At 35.3% G+C, this 17,475-nt stretch overlaps 1 pseudogene; it reads right to left on the minus strand.

Annotated features, from left to right (window-relative positions):
• Positions 1 to 1,565: 1,565 nt before the first annotated feature.
• Positions 1,566 to 16,486, minus strand: LOC107843247 (annotated as a pseudogene).
• Between the last annotated feature and the right edge of the window lie 989 nt (positions 16,487 to 17,475).

A 17,475-nucleotide genomic window follows, 5' to 3' on the forward strand; every position in this document is an offset into this window, starting at 1 on the left:
GCGTGTATCTCTTGTGAGTTGTCCAGTATCTTCAGTTTTAAAATGTCCAATCTTCTCCTTATCTTTATTGATTACCTTATCTCCAACATGAAGAAATGTAAGAGAGATTGTATGAAAAAATTATTGTATTTCCTTGTGTTTAATGTACAGAATCCTACCACTACTTATACATGTATATGCTGAAAAGGAAATATAGTAAAAAAATAAATGTATTTACTCTAATTGCTCCAATCCTAACTGATTTTATTCTCTACCATAAATGCAACCAATCTTTGTATAGTTGTAGGTCTTATGAGCTATGTGCATCGCTATTGAGTTGTCCAGTATCTTCAGTTTTAAGGAGTCTATTATTCTCTTCTTATCGTCATTGATTACCTTATCTCCAACAAAACGCGATCAATGATATAGAGTTTCTGCTCTTAGCAAATTTAAAAAATTTAACTTCTCAAAATTTCAACTTTTTTCTTTTTAATATTATTCATCGTACCAAAAAAAAGAATCGAACTACTAACATAAATTTGGACAATTGAAAAAGCCAAAACTGATGCATAGCTAACAATTAATTAGTGATTTTTAAGAAAACATGAATTAATTAAGAAATTTATATTATTTTTTTATATATCTAATAGTATATTTTGATAATTTATCGCTAAACAATATCAACAGTGGAGTTTTGATGCTTAGTGACAAATTATTCTATGGATATTTTCTTTTGTAGTGATAAAATTGGAATCAAGAACTTTCTAATAAAAAAAATAATTTTTTAATAGTAGATTGTATCAATTAGTGATACTTTATTTGTGCCCTAACAAGATGTACACCTTTGAATATAATTTGTGTCCTTTACAAAATCTCTTTTTTTTTAAAAAAACACATACATACATCATATAATTGAGGATCACACAAGAAAGTAGTGAAATCTACAATTCTTCAAGCATCATAAACAAATAAAATTTCAAAAAAGAGATTTTTTTTTCTAATTATAAAAAATAAAAGATGCCATACCCAAGTTAAGCGTTTTTTAGTTTCTCTTTCTCTCTTTCTCACCAACTATGTAAGTCATTGTAAGTTCATCTGCCATCAACTTAACAAATGCACTCTCATCATCTTCTTCTTCACTAAAATTCCTCTGATGCCAGTTTTTGAACGTCCACTTAAATTTTCGTACTTGGCCTAGCATTCCAAAGGCGACAAATTAAGAACACTTATATCGATTTAATATGGCTCTGGAGATTTCGGCAGCCACTACTTTCAAGTTTTCTAATCCATGACGTCGCTCTGAAGATGCAAGCAAAATATGATCTACAAAACTCTCCATATTCAAAAGAAAATTTTTAAGCATTTTAAGAGGATCTAAATCACTTGGTGATAGGGGTAGGCATTTAGGTGGTTAACTTCGAGTTCTGAATCTTAGTTCAATTTGGCAAAAATAATAATCAAAATAAATTTGATTCGGTTCAATATTTTTAATTTGTTTTTCCGATTTAAAGATCAAAATAGTGGATATTTCTTTTTTGGCATAACAGGGCTTTTGAAATTGTATAATTTTTTTTGTAAACGGCTTTTCAAACCTAATTTTCATTAGCCATGAAAAATTCACAAAAGTTTTTTACATTTTCAACTCGTCAGAAATCTTTTGAAGTAGATCATAAGGGCAATGATGACTAGGCGACGAAGATGATGACTAGTCGATGATGAAGTTGACTTGAGTGAGCCAGAGACGGAGAGAGACTGAAGTGTCTAGTGAGTGAGGTGGAGGGAGAATGTGTTGGTTCTCATCTGAACCTCCATTTTCATCGCCGCCTCCTCTAGGTTATCAGAGATGGTACCTGATGGATGTGATATCGTCTTGCTCACACAAGCTTTCGTAGGTAATCTAAGCTCCTCACTCTACTGTTCTTTACTCCCCTCTGTTGCTATCTTCAGGTGCTTGGGGTTGTTTCGTTTCCTAGTGGAGTTGAAGAGGTACACGTCTGGAGTTCGCAGTTCTTTCCTCTATAGTCTCATTCACTCCCTTCTTGTTCTTTTGTTCCATCTCACTCAAGCTTTTCTTCTTGCTTCTAGATCTGTTGCTTGGCTCAAATGTCGGACTAAGGCTGACCTCCGTTCTTTCAAGTTAAATCTAACGCCGGGCCCTTTTGTTTTTTTTATGAATGTTTTTGCGTGCTAACATAGTTTAGCCAAACTACATAGCAGTTTTCTAGACCCTATGACATGTCAAACATTGATGTAAATATTGGTGTTGCTACTTCAGCTCGTCTCATTTTTTTAGCTGTGAATGCATGTTTTGGTTTCTCATGATTCTTCTTGTCCTTAAATCTTATTCTTCAACATGCACTTAAACGGAGGCAAGGGCACTTCAACATGCACTTAAACATAACTTGGAAAAAAAATTACAGAACTTTGTTCTGAAGAGTAATTCACTTGCGACGGTGAATATCATCAGAGATGTGTGGAAGGTGCCATGAGAACTAGTGAAAATAATTGAAGAAATAAGGGACAACATGAGGCTACAGGGAGCTAACATTCAACACATTTATAGGGAGGGAAATCAGCTAGGAGATCACAGAGCAAATCAAGCAATCACATAGCATTTGATAACATTCGATAACTTCGGTGAGCTTCCATAAATGGGGCGAAGGAGACTCAACACAAATAAGGCACAAATCCCATCAACAAGATTTAAGGACAAGAAGAATCATCAGAAACCAAAACATGCATTCACAACTAAAAAAAATGAGAGACGAGCAGAAGTAGCAACACCAATATTTACATCAATGTTTGACATGGCATAGGGTCTAGAAAACTGCTAAGCTAGTTTGGCTAAACTGTGTTAGCACGCAAAAACATTAATAAAAAAAACAAAAGGGTCCAGCGTTAGATCTAACTTGAAAGAACGGAGGTCAGCCTTAGTCCGACATTTGAGCCAAGCAATAGATCTAGAAGCAAGAAGCAAAGCAAGAATGAGATGGAACAAAAGAACAAGGGAGTGAAAATGAGAGACTTATAGAGGAAAGAACTGCGAAATCCAGACGTGTACCTCCTTCAACTCCACTTGGAAACGAAACAACCCCAAACACCTGAAGATAGCAACAGAAGTCAAGATTACAAAGAAACGAGTAAAGAACAAAAGAGTGACGAGCTTAGATTACCTTGGAAAGACGAAAGCTCTTGTGTGAGCAAGACGATATCACATACATCAGGCACCAAATTTCCGATCACCTAGAGGAGGCGAAAATGGAGGTTCAGATGAGAACCAACCAAGGCAAAAGGTCTTTTTGAAAAGTTGGAGCAAAGAGTATAGAGGAAGACATATATAATAGAGAGCAGATCATTTTTGTAGTGGGCATACCCGATCATTTTTTATATTTTGGTTTGCTTTGTTAAATCTGTAGGCCGAACTTGTTTATTTCATTTGATTATTAATAAAAGGGCCTGCAAAGGCCAACAAAAATTTACTTAAAAGGAAAAAAACGTTGTACAAGTAATTATAGACACAGAACGCCTTTGTACTGATACTAGACGTGCAGAGAACTTGTGGCATGTGAATATGAAGAGATTCAATAGACAATAGAAGAGGACCAAACAAGCAAGAGTAATAGTTTAGGATAATCCTGATTCTAGTTACAAGTAGATTCAAAAATATAAAGCATAACCTGCTGGGAAATCGCATCTTGGTCCCCAGTAAATGACTCTGTATAATGCATAATGAATATCACCACAAAAAATGACTCAAGCCAAAATAACATTTCAATCTCTTTATAAGGGTTATGTTCGGACCATCTTGTGGGTATATCGACTATCCCATCAAGTATCAGCTGCACAAGTATATGGGTCTATGCCAACCAAGATTTAGACAGATGGAAAGGAATCAACTTGTCTCTGCTGAAATTTGAACTCTCCAATCTTCGCTTTAAAATATCTCTCTTTCACAATGAACAAAGTAAAGGTTGGATTCATAAGGAATAGTCACTTCCTAGAATTTCAGAGGGAGGTTTTTTATTTTGAAAAAGTAGTGCCTTATAAGTGGTAGTTCATAAAATAAAACAATGTCATTAGCCAACACAACACACTCAGTTTAGTGTTATCAGTTATGACCTCATAAATGTGCACTTAGAATATATCTATCTTTTCACAAATGAACAGAGTAAAGATTGGTTCATAGTAATAGTCACTTCCCAGATCTTCCGAGAGAGTGGTAGATCATAACATAAAACACTATCATTTTCTTTGATTAGGTAAAGAAACATAAAAGAGTGTCATTAGCAGACACAACATACTCAAGTTCAGTCTTATAAACTCATAAATATGTGCTGTATTTCTATTCTCTTTTTTTTTTGTTTGGTAACCAAGAAATCCCCTGGGGCTAGTAGCACACATTCCGACACCCAATGGTAATAGGCTAACCCTCCCTTTACTCCACTTAAAGACCAGGTCTATATTTGTGTAGGGTGTGAACACCTGATGCGTAGCATACACATACCATACCATGCTGCAGTGGCAATTTATAGCTAAATTATGAGGCACGTGAACCCGTGATCTCTCCGTAAAACTAGGTATTTTATGCTTATATTTTCCAAAATTGGTATAATATTATGTCGGCACCCATGCTACAAGAAGACAAAGTGGCGCACTTCGTTGGATGTTGATCAGTATTTGACCTAGAGGACTAGAGATCAATTCCCATTTAATGTTTTTCCCCTTTTTTCAGTGGTTCACCATGTTCTAAAAATCCTAAATTCGCCTCGGCCACATTGTACTCTTACTGCTAGACCAAAGTCCTGGGGCTAATTGTAAGTAGCTGTAGCAACATCAAGTTGTGCCAGTGCAGTGCATACTTAACTGTACTAATGAATTGCTTCATTAGCATGTTATGTAACACGGTTCAACTTTAGTTTCTCTAGGAAGCCCACATAACACCAAGGAATTTGATTCTCTTATATTAGTTGACAAGGGAAGTCGCATACAGATAGCAGATGTTTGAATGTCTACAATCATCCTTAATGAAATAACCTAACTTGTCTAACCAGTCATTTTCACCATAATCTATCTGCACATAACAGATTCTGGCAATTGTTGGTAATCCCTTTCCCCATAATGTTCGGAGAAGGCTGATACACAGAGCCTTAGTCATCTGACATCAGATGGCGAGAAATGACTTCAATATAACTTATGTTAGCATTATGAAAATAACTAACCTGTAAACAATTACATCCCATATTTAGTCCAAGTAGGGAGGAAAATCTTGATGATGACTACAGAAAAGACAGTAGAAGAGAATGCTCATTACCAATGAGAAAAAGTTCCATGATAGAAATACACATGGGCCTTCCATTCAAAAATATATAATAATTACTAATGTAATATATTTTTGAAAGAAAAGACCATGCATACTGCTATCATGAAAATTATACTTTTTCTAGCATAGGCAAGCAAGCATTTGCTCAAGGTTCACACTCCCAAATCCAAAATTGGTCTTGCAATTATTCTTCGGTTTCGGGTGGTATTCTTTGAATACAAGATAATCATTTTTGTGTCTTCTGAGTACAACAACAACAACAACAAAAAACCCAGTGAATTCCTACCAAGTGGGGTCTTCTGAGTACAAGATGGTAAATATCAGATTGGTAAGGAACAAATCAAAAATATATAGGCACAATGCAATGTTGGCCTTTCTTTCATGTTTGGACGACATGGCCAATTCTAGTTATTAAAAAGGTCAGTCCGGTGCTAAGCTCCCGCTATGCGCAGGGTCCGGGGAGGGCCCGATCACAAAGGATCTATTGTACGCAGCCTCACCATACATTTCTGCAAGGGGCTGTTTCCGAGACTTGAAAAGGCCTAATTTGAATATCTGGAAGGGCCCATTCTAGTTATTATTCATCTAATTTGAATATCCAATTTCTGCATTGAAAGCTTTATTCACCAGAATTTCTTCTAACGCGGCACATATGAGACAACCTATTTATCAATTATTACTTCTACAAAATCTCCAATTACCAATGGAGACAAAAAAATATAGCTTATCTCTATGCTACTCAAAGGTATCAACTTTGCCAGAAAACTGAAGCCTAAGGAAAAGGTAATATGATTTTATTCTACCCACACCAAAGTGTGAAACCAAAGTGTGAAGGGGAAACACTTGACCTCAGCTAATGCATGCTTTTCCTAAGTGATCCTAAAGAGTAAAAGGTCAGTTGCATTGACTCCTGCAAGTTTGGGTGAATATTCGAGCTCAAGTTCAATCTACACTTGTTTAGTTCAAGCCTATTGGGCATTTAAAGTAATTCTCATATTTACTGGAGTCCTTAAAGTAATCATCTGGAACATACTTTTTTTGGGGATAATCGATAAATTCCCATGTGAGTTAGCTGGCCTACAGGTTTGAAACTTGGTAGAGTATGAGTCCAACTCCAATCTCAAGTACCATGCTTTGTGTCAGTGACAAAATTCGAACTCGTGACGTGCTCCCAATTAACATAAGCCAAGCCATGCCCTGGCCATTAGACCAAACCCAGCGCAATTCTCCACTTGCAGTATTCAATCATGAGCATTCACCTCACTACAAGTTAAAAGTAGGGTATGCCTTTCCTCTTAGGACTCGGTTGGTACAAAGGATAACCAATACCAGGATTAATTTAGGGATGAGCTTATCCCACGTTTGGTTGGGATAAAATGCATCGGATAACTCATCCGAGGATTAGTTATCCCGGGATTTTAGTGTTATTTTTATCCCACCTTTAGGATGAGATAACTAATCCCGGGATACCTGGTTTCCCAACCAAATGAAATCATGAGCATTCACCTCACTACAAGTTAAAAACAGGGTATGCCTTTCCTCTTAGGGCTCGGTTGGTACAAAGGATAACCAATACCAGGATTAATTTTGGGATGAGCTTATCCCATGTTTGGTTGGGATAAAATGTGTGGGATAACTCATCCAGGATTAGTTATCCCGGGATTTTAGTGTTATTTTTATCCCACCTTTAGGATGAGATAACTAATCCCAGCATACCTTGTTTCCCAACCAAATGACCCCTTAGTGGAAAAGGATATACACCAAAGATATTTATAGTTTTATCTTTTGATAAAGTGAGATATTTACAATTTACCAAGGTTACCATACTTCTATATGAAAATGCCATGAGAAAGGGAGTTTTGGTAGCATGATTAGAGTGCAATCAACATTATACTTGTATAAGAAAATGTTATGAGAAAGGGAGTTTCAGCAGCATGAATAGACTGATATCAGCACCAATCGAAGTTTATATGTTCATAAGATAACCAACACCAGAGGCTACTAAGAAACTTTCCCAAACAATAAACCAGTCTTTTTTATTCAAATATGTGCTTGGGAAGGATGGACAGTAAAAGAAAAGGGAGATCACCTCTTGAATTGCCATGTGAAACTATAAGTATTATGTAATGCAAACTTGAAATGTGCTTTGGAAGGATTGATAATAAAAGAAAAGGGAAACAGCACCTCTTGAATTGCCGTATGAAACTTATAAATTATTTATGCAATGAAAACTTGACATGTGCTTGAATTACTACCTTTCTCAAATCAAAGCTTGAAATGTTCTTGGGAATGATTGACAATAAAAGAGAAGGGAGAAACAACCTCAACTCATTATGCTAAGAACACTTGGAAGCAACCATATTCAAAAACCAAATGGAAGCAAGCATACACAAAGGACAATTAGATAGCAGGCAAGATGTTACCTAGCCACAAATTCCAGACAGGTGTTGCTTAGTCATGAAAACATAGTAACCCTGGAAAATTGACAGTATAAACTGATATAAACTTCAAAAATAAAAGAGCATTTGAAATAATTTTCCCAGCAGCTAAGAGGGGAACAAAATTATAAGCAATTGATAACTAAAACACTAAACTTGAAGTAGAAAAAGAAAAATGCAAAAACTAAGATAGACGTAGTAGAAAATTTAAAATTGAGCACTAACTTTACGTGCGAGGGAGAAGAAACAATCCAAACATAAGAAGCTTGTGGAACTAGCTTGTTAACTGCGTCAAGCATACTTTCAATCATCACCAAAATTGAAATCACTTGTCTACAAATACTCATTTTCTTTATCAACATACTTGGACCAAAGAGGCCAAAATTGGTTCATTGCAATATCAAGCCACGGTTTCACATTCCCATTGAAGTGGACCACAAAAGCATTGTTGATCTAATCCATGTTGATGCTTGGATTATAACCAAGCCCCAAAACATGCAAAGACTTATCAAGTGTATTTGTTATAGAGTAAAATGTGATCAAACCTGGAGGCAATGTTCCCAATTTCCATAATATCCGATTTTCATTCTGCAAAATATTAGCAGCTCTATCAGTAAGAATGAATATACTTGCGGATAAAGTAGTCCTGGAACAAGTTGATTAAACCCCGTGAAAATATAGGACAATGTGGCTTTTTAACAATACAAAACCTAGAGTGTAAGCACAAACACAATATGGAGAAGCACAAGATATACAATACGACTGCAACTAAATCTATAAACTAACATATTCAATGAAGATAGCTGCAGCTCACCATTCTCTGCCAGTAATGCTATTCTCTTCAGTGGACTTCTCCTTCCTCAAGCATCTAAGTTGATGAACGAACCAAAACATGTCTCTACAGCTCCATTCACCTAACCATCCTTTCTATTTTCCAGAGACCTGCCAGATCTATCTGAACAACTATATCAGCGTCCAAGAAAAAATCCAATGCAGCTTGGGGTACATTTTGGGTAAATAGAACCTAAGGTGTCGCCAGATACTTGGTATCCTTGGTTGCATTCTCAAGCTTATTATTGAAGTAGAACCGTGCATCTTTGCAGATTCAAGTTGTTTAAGTACTGGGACATACGAGGAGTTCAAGAACTTATAAGCTTCAACAGCCTTCACTTCAGTGTGAGCTCCGCTGTAATCTTTACCAAATATTCATCTTATCAATCACAACATGAAACATGTGCTTTGATGGGAGTTCTTTACAGCATAGTTCACCACAACTGAAGCAGCAAGCACAGAGAAAACTGCACAGGTTTAAAGCTTAGGATCCTCAAACTCCAACGGAGTAGGCTTCCCATCATCTATGTACTTCTCCTAACGTGCAATTTTTTCTTTCATTAGCCTCATAGCCAAACAATGCAGGATCTTCGGAATAGACCTTGCAGATTGCAGATATCAAGCTAGAAAAAACACCTTGCTTCTTTGCCTTGGTTAATAGCTCATTGACTGCAAAAATAGTGCCTTTTAACTTTTGAGTCTTAATCGATAATCAAAAGACTTTTTGCCTCTAAAACAGTACTTTTCGCATTGCTTTTATTCGTTCCTTCTCAAACTACCTAAGCACTGACTCGTCAATAGACTTCACATCTAACTCAAACAGCCTGGTGGTCATCTCTCTTAGCTTCAAAGGATCCTATTTCCAGCGTAGAATGGACCCACCTTTTGAGCCAACTTCGTACAAATCATTCAACAAACCCTATTTTAACAAAAAGCAAGCAATTAATACTACATAAAAAAGGCATGAACAAACACATAGAACATTCAAATTATAAAATTGAAAATGAAGTAGGCAATTAACGAAATCATAATAGATAATTTTAGTAACGATATAGGACTTACGAGGCGATGAAATGCAGGATAGTAGGACGACGTGTAAAGAAGAGAGAGAAGGAGAGAAAGATAATAAAAGGAAAAAAGGCAACAGTGGGAGGACCCTCCACGGTTACCACCTCGATTGTTGAACTCGCTTCTTCTGTTGAAATCACCACGATTATATCCCCTACCACCGCCTCCATAGTTTCCTCGCCCTCGTACGCCATCATTCCTGAATGCAGAACCCCTTCCAGATTGATATCTATCCCTAATGTTACCTGAAATAGAGGAAGGATGATTCCTTTCAACAAGAATAATTGGGGGATCAATCCCGCAAATAGTCATATTACTTCAATGAATTAACACGAAGCTCTACACAGCAGCTCTAGGGATACAATCACTACAAAAATTAATAGAACATAAGCCTCCAAATTCCTCAAAAAACCACAAATCTAGTCTCAACAAAGACACTTCCCAGGAAGGAAAAGTATCAAGATGTGCAACAAACTATATCTGTCATACGTGTCCTTTATTTGTGATTATAAAAATATTGGCATAATTCCCAGTTATAAAGGCAAGTTTTTCAGACAATCTTTTCGTAGATCCTAACCTCCTTGCTTCCTCTTCTTGAACATAATATTATCTCAAGGCGCATTCATTATGCTTTATAGAATGCTTACCAGCAAGTGGAATATCACTCTATTTACCTTTACAAGAAAAGAAACAATAGAAATATACTCTCCACAACCATGTACATTTGATGTTTATAGTTTATTTTTCCATCACGTTGAAGCAGTGATTGTCATCGTTACTACCAATGGAGAATAATTGAACTTGCCTCGAGAACTGGTAGACTTCTTCTCTTCAACGGCAGCTTGGCGTTCACCAATTAAAACTGGAGAAGACAGAGACGCAGAGAAACAAAAAATAATCAGACATGTCAGAAACCTGAAACGATTCAGAAAAAACAAGGGTAAGAACAGACATCAAGCAGCAAAAATCCCTAAATATCACTAGCCTGCGTGATAAACATCAATATCTTTTTGGGAATAAAGTAGTGAAACAATACCAGTACAATTGGTGCACTTTCAACACAATTATTATTTTGATTGAGTTCAAGTATGTTGGTTTCTTATGTTGGTTTTTTAAAAAAGATGGGGCAACAAAAAATGGGTTTGAATGACTCTCAATAGATTGAAATGGCTTTCATAGGCTTTCAATGAGCTTTCAATAGCTTTCAATCATTTTCTTAATCATCAGACACGCCTTTAAAATAGTAGCCACCTTACAATAACAAGTTGCGCAATTCAAAATTCAAACACACCTAAGAAATCTCAACAACTCAAACAACCTAATTAAAATTCAAAATTCAAATTCATCCTAATTTAAACAATTTATTTTGCTAAAAACTAGTGCAGTAACTAAAAGCAAATTTCAATACTCCTTTGTTATAGTTACTGCAATTTGAAAACTGCTCCTCAATTTTTGTTCTGACGGTTGATGCTGAATTTTTCTTGATTATTTTTGAACTTGCACATTTTGTGGATATTGATCTTTCTCTTTTTCGTTCTTTTTCTTCTTTTGATTTTGTGCTTAAACAACAACTTCCATGACACTGTCTTGTGTCGCAGCTCTTTTGAAAGTGCTTTTATTTGGATAATTGTAGGATTTGCAAAATGTTGTTGTAAGTATTTTTCTTCCATCACAACACATATGACATGGTCATAGATTATAAAATATAAGTTCATTTTCACTTGATCAAATCTGATAGTTTTTTTCAGTGAAATTTTTTTGGGCATTGTTATTGAAAGACTGCTACTTGACATTTGTATTTGTTGAAAATAGCCCTACACTTTGAAAATAAGCACATGTTGAAAATGATAGCCCTGACGAGTAAAATAGGTAGCCCTGATGGGTTAAAAATAGTTCGGTAGCATTTTGGAAGAACTCACAAATCCCGTAAGATTAATGAATTAGTCTCTTGATACCAGTGTTGGTTTTTTAAAAAGATGGGGCAGCAAAAAAGGGGTTTGAATGACTCTCAATGGATTGAAATGGCTTTCATAAGCTTTCAACTATTTTCTTAATCATAGGACAGTCTTTAAATAGCCACCTTACAATAACAAACTGCATAATTCAAAATTCAAACACACCTAAGAAATCTCAACAATTCAAACCTAATTAAAATTCAAAATTCAACCTAATCCAAACAATTTATTTTGCCAAAAACTAGTGCAGTAACAAAAAGCAAAATTCAACAAAGTATCTGGTTGAAACTCTGCAGAGCAAGGGAGCAGGATATCAAAACCAAACAAGTAGAAGTGTATATCAAGCTATTCAGCCTAGTTTCAACTTAGTAATGCAAAAGTTGCCATTAACTCTTCAATAGTCTCAACATCCATTAGATACACTTCCCCTCCTATAGAGTTAATATAACACTGAAGTTACTGACAGCATGGTCTGTTGCAAATATTCTACATTAAATTTAGCTCTACTATAAGATGAACCTATAACAGTTGGTAAGAGCTTTTTATAGCTTGTTTGGCCAAGTTTTGAACAGTCAAAAGTGTTTTTTAACAGCACCTGCTTTAGAAAATAAAGAGTTTGGCCAAGTTCAAGGAGATGAAATATAACAATAGATTTATTAACAAAACTAACACTACTTAAAAAAAAAAAACAAGAAAAACCAACAGACTCGAACCGAGGGACTTTATTGGTTTTGTCAATGAATTTTTTTAAAATCTTCTTCAAGAAAACCAACAGCTCCATGTCTCGCCTAATCACCTCCAGACCTTCCTATCTAGGGTCATGTCCTCGGTGAGCTGTAACTGCTCCATGTCTCGCCTAATCACCTCACCCCAGTACTGTGCTTTACTCTGTGTTTGTGTGGTACCGCGTGTCTTGAGCCGGGGGTCTATCGGAAACAGCCTTTCTACTTCTTCAGAGGTAGAGGTATGGACTGCATACATCCTAACCCCCCAGACCCCACCAGGTGGGAATACACTGGGTTTGTTGTTGTTGTTGTTGTGTTCTTCAAGAAAACCAACAGAAACCTGTCTGCTAATTTCGCGCAGAAACAATGATTGTTTATATTTTTTTTAAGAAAATGATGGTACGCAATCAGTTTTTTTAAAATGAAAACTGACAGACGTCTGTTGGTTTTTAAAGCGTGAGACTACAGCTAATGAGTATAATTATCAACAGAAGTTATTCATCAAAGAGCATGAGTGGTCTAGTGGTAGAAATAGAATTGTTCAATGCGCACTATAAACACTTGGGTCCAATTCCAAGTTTTTACATTTATTTCTTTCAAATACATTTTTTGAAAACCAACGAATTCCCTCGGGTCTTCGACCTATTTTTAGTAGTCCAAGTGTTTAACCCAGTTTTATGATCTGTTAATGTTGACTATTTATTCTGCAAAATAAGTTTTTGAATAGTAGCAAAAGTACTTTTTCAGCTTTAAAACAAATTGAAAGAAAAATCCCCCAAAATAAGTTGGTGCAGATTTTTCAGAACAGGAACACCCATGTCAAAAGTTCATTTTACCAAACTAATTAGTGCTTCTCTTTGTCTCAATTTAAGTGGCACCCTTTTCTTTTTAATTTATCCCAAAAAGAATGTCACCTTTCTATAATTAGGAACAACATAATTTCAAAAAAAGATTTACCACTAATATAATGATTTGTGGAAATTCCGAGCTTTGTTTTGGATCACAAATTCCAAAAGTCATCCTTTTTCCTTAAACTTTGTGACGAATCAAACAATGACACATAAATTGGGATGGAAGGGATGGTAACTTCCTAATTTTCGAAATTATCCATTAAATTTTCATATTGTTATTTTATCTATGTTATAGTAATAGTAAATGAGAGAAATGATTCAAAGTGAAAATATATTTACAAAATGAAGATTGTCTGCTATTAGGTTATCAAAAAAAAAAAAAATTGTTTGCTATTAGAAGTATGATTTTGATTCTAAAAAATAGAAAGTTATTTGTTTTATTTTTTTTTTAAACAAGCATTCTACTCTAAATTTTTCTTGACAAGATGCTTATGAGCATATTCTGTAATCTGAATTATTTTTTAGTTTTGAAGTTCTTTTTGGTTTAGATTTGTTTCTCTACTTATTTGATAGGTATATTACATTAAAATAAATTAACAAGTTGTGAAGCTAAATTAGAAACTATAAATCATAACATGTGGGCTCATTTTTCTATTTCCCCAATTGTGGGATCATACAGGCTTTTGGCCATAAAAATCAAAATTTTTTGGAGTCGGGAGTTGAGGTTGTATTTGGTCATGAATATAAACAGCAGTTATTTTTGAATTTTTGTGAGAGACATGGGAGTGAAAATAAGTTTTACTAACTTGTTTTCAACTCCATGTTATATTTGGAATTCTCATGGACAAACTGGCACTTAATCTTTTAGAATATTTTATAAAATATAACATTAATTTATGTTATATTTAGCCCATTTTTGTGATTTACCTTGCTAATAGATACATATGTGACAACTTATATGCATGTATCCTTATTTACAATTTGAACCTTCAAAAACTTCTTTAAAATGTTAGCCAAACACAATTACTAACAAAAGCACTTCCAAAATGATTTAACCAAGCAGAAAATGTTGCACTTCCGTGCAGTTTTTTTAAAACAAAGTGACAGTTAGATAAAATTAGCTAATTTTGACAATTTGGACAGTATCTTAGTCATCCTCTAGTTACCTATGTTGCTCGGGATCTTCGAAAATGTCAACAGGTGCGTGTCTGATTCTCCAAAAGTAGTGTATTTTTGGAATCTGACACTGGTGCGGCATAGAAAGTGACGAGTCCGTGCAACTTAGCTAGTTACCCTATACACTGGTGCTTGTGCAGGAGGTTGCCTCACTTGCTCAACATTCTTAAGCACAATCTTCCTAGGAGCAGGTACTGGAGGAGGGAAGAAAGTTGCCACACTTTCCTTTAGATGCATGACCTGAAAATTACATTGCAAACTGTTCAACTAAAAGCTTCCAAAGATGCTTTTCCAAAAACTATCACCACCAAAAACGAACAATTGATATTGCAAATAATTTGAGTAGTGCTCAACTAACACTAGCATAAAGTCTTGAACAACACAATTAAATGTTAAAGCTTTAACTTTTACACGACCAAAAGAATATTGGAAAATTAACCCTTCCTTAACCCATTAGAAGGCAAATGAAGATGAAATAGGCCTCGGTCTGTTTTGTCCATGGGCACTTACAATTGAAGCATAAGACTTCTTTGGGACTTCTTCAATTATGATGTTAAGACTCCGCTACCACTTGTGAGTCACCTTGCACTTCATCAGCAACCTCAGCCAAGGGCACTTCCTCTTCCACAACAGACGGTGTGCTCTTTGGGACTTGTGGGCTCATAAACTTCCCAACAATTAGCTTCCTCAGCAGACGGTGTGCTCGGCTCAGAAATGTGATTCTCCTGAGCTGGAGGGGAGTCTGCAATAACTACAACAAATAAGTCAGTGTTCAGCTGCTAATAAGGTAATTATACAAAACCAAAAATCTAATCAATTGTTCAATTACTTTGCTCTGGAGTAACAGGAGCCAACAAATCAGTTTCTGGAACCTGGACAGTGTCTTGTTGACTGACAATCTCCACATATCGGAACATGTCATTCAAAACAAAAGTACCCTCGGCCTTGTGGAGCCAGGAAGAAAGTTTGAGAAAAATTTCTCATCAAATTGTCTTTCCCAGTCAAATATCCAGTAACAAATCCAGTAACAAGGACGTGCACTCCCCCATTGATGGACTCCTGGGAATCCACAGACTTGATCTCTGCTCTGAAGTCCGCATAGTTAAGTGACAGTATCTTATCATTGACAGCCTACATGGTGGCCATTAAACAAGACAAGATGTGTGAATTCAGTACTGCCAACTTAATGCTGAACAAGGAAAAACAAGACATAGTAGCAGAGCAAACTGCTTTAATTAATTACTAAAAACAAGTCACTAGGTTAAACCATTTGTGAAATCCTAGAAAAGCAATAGACCAGCACTCTTTTGTATTTCCTAAACCCAAAAAAAAAAAAAAAAATGCAACAGCTGGCTCTCTGGATCCTCACTTATCAAAAGAAAAAATTAATATAGCCTGGAAGCCCAAGACAATGTTTAAAACCATTTAAGCGTGAAACTAAAAACAAAAAACAAGATCATCCATTTCACAACCCCCCCTTACCCTGTCTCTGTTGCAGTATTTTCCTAGGCCAACTGGAAATAATAACATGAGCTGCAATGACAGTTGGACTGTGTAATGTTCAGCTAGATTAGGACATGATACCTTTCCAAAAAATATCTATATAATATACAAATTCCAAACTTGTACAAAGAATATAGAAAGCTACAAATTTTATAGTTAAAAATATATATAAAAGCCTGTGATAAGGATAAAAAAGACTTTCCCAAATATAAATAATACTACCTCCGTTTCAAAAAGAATGATTTACTTTCTTTTTTGTCCGTTTGACCCTTCCTTTTTTTTAGCAACTTTTAAATTTTAACTTTACACATTGCATGTTTAAGACCACAAGATTGAAGGGCAATTTGATTCATTTGACATATCTTTAATTTAAGATTCAAAAATCTTTTTTATTCTTTTAAAATCATGTCAAGTCAAACTAGGTCATTTTTTTTTAAACGGAGGAAGTATCACACAAAGCAAAAAGAGGACAGAGTGGTGGGATGCATAGTTGAGTGGGGCTTACTTGCATTGTGGTGGTGATGCTCATGGAGCTATCAGCTTCAGGGCCAACAAGCTTGCTTTTATCCTGCTGATAAAACCTAAATATCAGGCCTGGTGAATGGTGCAGTATATGATAATAATACTGCTGTACACAAAATCAACTCCCTCACTGTCCATCTATACCGCCAAATCCTAATAAATAAAACTAAAAGAAAATAAAATAAAATCAGACAAGTGAATAACAATATGAATACGCACAACTTGAGCAGACACAGTTTATTCAATAAAATAGGAGAGAGAGAGAGAGAGAGAGAGAGGAAGAGACAAAGTTTGCTCTTCGCCTCTAAGCTTCTCCTTTATTCAACACAAATTGACACACTCTCTCTACAGCTATGGAGATCGTGTGTATTTTAAGGTTTTGGGAGGGAGCGAGTGGCTGATCTAGTTGATCTAGAAGAAACCGCCGAGAAAAACAGGCACAAGACCTCCGAGTTTGCAATTAAAAAAAGTGATAATGTCCCTTTTAAAAAAATTAAGTGCTTGAATAAGTGGGACAGTTGTTCGATAATTACATTAGTTATTTCGATAATTTCGTACAATTATTGAATAATTTTTCTCAATTGTTGAAAAACTTTACACAGTTGTTGAATAATTTTGTACAGTTGTCGAACAATTTTGCCCAGTTATCGAACAATTTAGTGCAGTTGTAGAACAACTTAACACAGTTGTCGATCAACTTTGATAATTGTTGAACAACTCCACAAAATTGTCAAACAACTATTAACGTTATTCGACAACTGAAGAAGTTGTTGGAACGAAAAAACTCAAAAAAAATATCTCTCCCACCTAATTTTAAAAACTTGAAGGGTTCTCACTTATTGGATAATTTGTTTGTCCCTTTTAATCCAAAGTCCCTGAAGCACCACTGTTGAGAGAGAATGTAAAAGGGTTCTCGTTTGGAACTGTTGAAAAAAAAATTAAAAAGTTTTTTAGAAGTACATGTTGAACTTATTTTAAAAATAAGTAATTATGTGTTTGAATAAAAATACTGAAATTGAAAAAAAAAATTATTAATGTGTTTAGTAAATAAGTATTTTTAAGCACTTTTTTATAATTAAAAACAACAACAACAAATCCAGTATATTC

This window comes from Capsicum annuum, chromosome 1 (genome assembly GCF_002878395.1).
Source record: "Capsicum annuum cultivar UCD-10X-F1 chromosome 1, UCD10Xv1.1, whole genome shotgun sequence".
NCBI lineage: Eukaryota > Viridiplantae > Streptophyta > Magnoliopsida > Solanales > Solanaceae > Capsicum > Capsicum annuum.